The sequence below is a fragment of the Morus notabilis genome, unplaced genomic scaffold (assembly GCF_000414095.1).
Source record: "Morus notabilis unplaced genomic scaffold, ASM41409v2 Scaffold285, whole genome shotgun sequence".
NCBI lineage: Eukaryota > Viridiplantae > Streptophyta > Magnoliopsida > Rosales > Moraceae > Morus > Morus notabilis.
In genome coordinates, this window is record NW_010363065.1 from 264,277 (window position 1) to 269,649 (window position 5,373).

The 5,373-nt window shown below is 34.3% G+C and overlaps 1 non-coding gene across 1 annotated transcript; it reads left to right on the plus strand.

Moving 5' to 3' along the window:
* Nucleotides 1-335: 335 nt before the first annotated feature.
* Nucleotides 336-442, plus strand: LOC112092600. Its single transcript, XR_002902662.1, has one exon. It is a non-coding gene; the product is annotated as a small nucleolar RNA R71 (small nucleolar RNA).
* The last annotated feature ends 4,931 nt before the right edge of the window (nt 443-5,373 follow it).

Consider the following 5,373-nt stretch of genomic DNA (forward strand, 5'->3'; position numbering starts at 1 on the left):
CAGAACTTTTGTGAGATACGTTGCAAAATTCACACACTAGAGTGGATGTTTGGATGGCATTGGCTGTCAATTGAGTAATCTGTAATTGTTTGGAAAGAGAAGCAATTTGGGTAGTCAAATTAGTGATGGCATCAATCTCATGTAGTCCGGTTGTCTTCTTTGGTATGCTTCTTTCACTAGGCCGCTGGTAATTATTGGTTGCCATATCTTCTAGCAACTCATATGCTTCATCTTCAGTTTTCTTCATTAAAGCTCCCCCTGCAGATGCATCAATTAGAGTTCTTGTAGTGCCACTCAAACCATTGTAGAAATTATGGACTTGCATCCATTTAGGTAGACCATGATGAGGACATCTTATCAGTAACTCCTTGTATCTCTCTCATGCTTCATATAGAGTTTCACCTTCATATTGAGCAAAATTGTTGATCTCGATGCACATCTTCGTTATTTTTGTTGGTGGGAAAAACTTAGAAAGGAACTTCTGAACTAATTCTTCCCAACTTGTGATCAAATTTGGTGGTAGTGAGTTCAACCAACTTTTTGCTTTATCTCTTAAAGAGAAAGGAAACAAACGAAGGCGAAGAGCTTCATCATTAACTCCATTGTATTTGATAGTATTGCAAATCTCCAGAAAATTTGCGATGTGAGCATTAGGATCTTCATTTGGCAATCCATTAAAGTGGATCGCTTGAATCATCTGCAACATCACCGGCTTCGATTCAAAATTATTCGCCTGAATAGCATGCTTCCTGATCACTAGTTGAACACTGGTTGGTGACAATGCATAATCTCACAAAGCCATTGGCTGATTGACCACCGGTTTATTGTTCAGTGGTATGTTGTTGTTGTTGTTCTCATTTATTGCCCCTTCAGGATCAGCCATAGTTTCTTGAGACTGAATAACAATTTCTCTCTTCTCTTTCTATTTCTTTGACAAGTACATTCAATTTCTGAATCAAGTGGAAGTAGAATAATGCTCCCAAACTTTTGCATGCACGTAGAGTAAATTCCAGTAGAGCACAAAACAAGAACAAGAAAATAAATAACAAAATAAAATCCAAAGTAAAACTAGAGTTATTTGGTATCGATATTAGTAAAAACAAAACAATCCCCGGCAACGGCGCCAAAAACTTGTTGTGAAAAATCATAATGCAAGTATACGCTATCACAATGAAGTAATATAATAGTGAATAAGAGTATCGTCCCACGAGGATTTTTGTTTACTAATTACTGAAATTATATTAACCCCAATTTTATTTGAATAGTCGAAAAGAGAGTTTATAAAATTAAGTAAAGTAAAACTAAAACAATTAAATAAATTAAACAATGCTAAGCAAGTGAATAAAATTCAATAGATTAAGACTCTAGGGTTTTCGAGTTCACGAAAATTAATCCTGGTCAAATTCTCATAATTCAAGAAAATTAACATTTAATGCTATACTGATAGTAATTTCTCTAAAGCAATTATTATTCTTTCTCAAGCAACAATAATTTTAATCCAACAAGCAAACTTTACATCTCTGTCAGACTTCTAAACCTGTTGAAAATCATTAAGTGTAAGAAATTCAAAAGAACTGCACAAGCATCATAGATATCTCTATCCTATGAACAACTCATGGTATTTTAATTAAGAGCTTATTTAATTATTACCTCTTGGTCTCAAATTAAATACACAATTATGTAATATTTGGCCAAACAATCACAAGCATTAACAATAAATTGAAATACTCAGCATATATGGATTAAACATCAATTACTTAAAAAGAAGATTGAGAATCTGAACATTCATAATCCGGCTACATTGTAGCCCTAGAAAAAAAAATTAGCTCATCTCTAAACAAAGTCTTAATCATTGGAAAGGAAAGAAAAGAACTAGTTTGGAGTTGAATTGAAGCGTCTCCGTCTCCGTATTTTTGCCGTTCTTCTTCTCGGTACTCAATTCTCCTTTCTCTTCTTGAATCTCCTCTCAAAATTCAGCCATCACTCTCCAGTCCAAAACTCCATTTAATTGCCCTAGAATCTTCTATTTATATGTTTAGGAGCATTAGGGTTAAAACGGGTAAGTTTTCTCACGATTGGCCTTCAAAACGCGCCTTTCGTCGCATCGTAGCACCGCAGCGTTGAGCTCCTAGCGCTGCGGCGCTGGCTGTGCAAAAATCATGGGCGCCAAAATGCTACCCATTCTGTCCAACTGTACTGGTTTCATAAAATTCAGCACCAAAACGCTACAAATTGGCGCCTAAGCGCTATGTTTGCTGTCTTTTTCCACCAAAAGTTGTCCAAAACCTTCCAAATCATAGATTTTCACCTAACCTTCAAACAAAGAACCAAAACACAAATAAAAACTAACAAAAACCTCAAAAACCAGCTAGATATTAAGTGTAAAATGATACTAAATGAGCGAGTAAAACTCACTCATAAAAAAATACCATTTTTTTTTTATTTTTTCAGTTTTTTTCGCAATATTTTTCGGTACAAATGAATGATTTGAAGAGAGAATGAAATATTTAAGCTTTTTTTAGAGGTTTAGGACGGTATGTGGTGGTTTTTTATGGAGAGGAAGGAAGAAACGCGAGAGCTCACTGGAAAAAATGGCAGAAGGAGGCCTGGGATTGCGCTTATACAGACTTTTTTTTTTTTGCGATGACATTATATCGTCGAAAAAAAGATTAAATAGTCGTCACAATTAATGTTAAAATGACGGCGTTCTTCTTCACCTCATTAATATTTCTGAGAATATTCTTAAGAAATATACCCTGGTTCATTTTTTGCGACGACAATTTAACAATATCGTCGCAAATAATTTTGAGGAAACCGCCAAAATTTCTACCCTTTTTTTGGAAAAAATTAAATCCCATGTTATTTGCGACGACACGTGTCATCGTAAAAAATAGTCGTCCTTGATAGATTTTTTGGAACTCTTTTTTCTGACGACACATGTCGTCGCAAAAAAATCGTTCTGAAAAGAATTTTCTGGAACCATTTTTTGCGATGACGGTTTGCATAGTCGTCGTAAAATATAAAGAGATATATGGAACCTATTCACGGGAAACTACCAAATTTCCCACCTCCTTTTCGCCACGTCACCGCCAGCTGTAGCCATCAATATTTACGACGACATGTCCTCGTAAATAATGTACAAACTACAACAAGTACAAGTTAATTTCAGCTACAGTGACGGCCACCTAGGATGGTCGTCACAATCTCATTATGCATAATATATTTATTCAGTATCTCTCTATTCTAAATGGGAATGACATGTTTTAATTAATGACATGATTCTGAACTTTAATTAAATTTGTTACGAGCATCGTTTTGATTATTATCTTTAAATACTATCCTCTCGCATATAACATTTATATACAATACTTAATGTCACATAAATAATCATGAAATTTTCAGTTATATTCATAAAATATTTGATAATATATGCACATAAAATAATGAGAAAACTCTTTTATTAAATAAATAAGAAATATCATATTACATCTCATGCTTCTAGGACACCATTCCCAAAGTGGATGTGTACAAATTGCTTTGCTGTGATATATGCATTTTGAGATATATATGAATTTGAGAACTTTTGTCATTACAGGTTCTAAGAATTAAAAATTTTGGCATAGCACATATTATAGGGGAGATGCTGCCCCTTTCTTTGTTCAACATGATCTTGCGGACAATTTTCATTTTAATAACAGGGCTCAGCTATGATACAACGATTTAGGGGGCTCTAAGTTCATAATTCAACACTCAGTAGGCTCTAAGTCCATAATTGAACAGGTATTGTCGAGCCAGAATTATGAAAAGTATGGTTTTAATTAAGCGTGGTACAAGTCCTGTCCTTAAGATGCTAAAAGAGAGCAATTCACGAGGGTCGGCGCATTTAGAGGCTCTCCATAACAGAGTTGAAAGCATGGAGAACACCAACCAAGAGTACAAACGTCGTATGACAAATATGGAGAAACAAATAAAGCAACCAAACGAGCTGATCCAAAAACTACTACATCATCTTAATCCACCTTATGAGCATATCCTAGATCATTTTTCCAACAACAAGACAATCAGCCGTCACCGCCAGTTGCCCCACTTTGTTAGAAATCTTATAAACCAATGTTTTAATTCCATATTATGTATTGTGTGTTAAAATCTGTTTACTAGATACTTTGTAAGACAACATCTACTAGATATTAGTGCTTGGTTTGAATGGATTATCATGTATTATTGTATTTTAATATAATTAATATATATTTTGTTTATTAACATTATCAATTTTCATACGTTTTTATGTCTTTTAAACGGTAGAAAAAGAAACTCAGCAAAAAAAAAGTTGCAGAAACCGAAATTTGATGTTATCTGCTCAAAAAAATTTGGTCTTAAAAAGCAATTGCGACTAAAATATTCAATCGCAAAAAGAACTTGCGACCAAATAGTTTTGGCCAAAAATAGAACTTGCGACTAAAATATTCGGTCGCAAAAAGAACGTGCGACCAAATAGTTTTACCAAAAATAGAACCTACAACCAAAATCCTTAGTCGCAAAAAATAACTGCAACAAAAAATTTGGTCGCAAATATTATCTGCAACAAACTTGTTAAATATGGTCGCAGGAGAATATGTGACCAAAAACATTCTGTGACGGGTTACAAGTGACTATTTTTGCTACGTGAAGTAGGATCAATAGGAGAAAGAGAATAGGTATAGAAGAATAGACTCGAGGTATGGAAGAAAAACCATTAGAGAGGGAAATAGAGAAAATTTAGAGAGAGAAATAAGGACCCAAGAGATATAAACACCGATCTCTATTAGTCAATATGGGTGGCTCAATTTGTCAAAACAAGTTGGGCTGCAAAAGAGAAACTTAGAGAAGGAGAAGAAGAAGAGAGAGAGTACCGGAAATGGTGTTGACTTTCAAAGGTGAACCAAGCTGTTTAGAGCTGGTTCACGTGTAAATGAGGGAAGGCAGAGGCGGTAAATATGGGCCTTTCCTCATTTGTTTTGCATCCCAAAAACTGAGAGCTTTTCCGCTTTGTAAATTTGTAGAAAATTCTTTAGATTTTTAATTTGTGGGCTTTTGTAATTTATGCTTAATTTGTAATCTTTTTTCTCTTTAGTATATAGAGTGTTCCACAGTGTCCGGAGACGTAGGCAATATTTAACCGAACTCTGTTATCACTTCTGGTGTTTTTTTTTTAATTTTCATTCTATCAGGTTTATCCGCTGCGTATGGTATCATTCACATATACAATACTATTCACGTGTACGGTACTATTCACATATACCTAAGTATTTAAACCATGATTAATGATTTGAATTGTCATTAAATTGTCCTCCACCAAACATTAATTTAAATTCTTAACTACGGTTTGAATCTTGA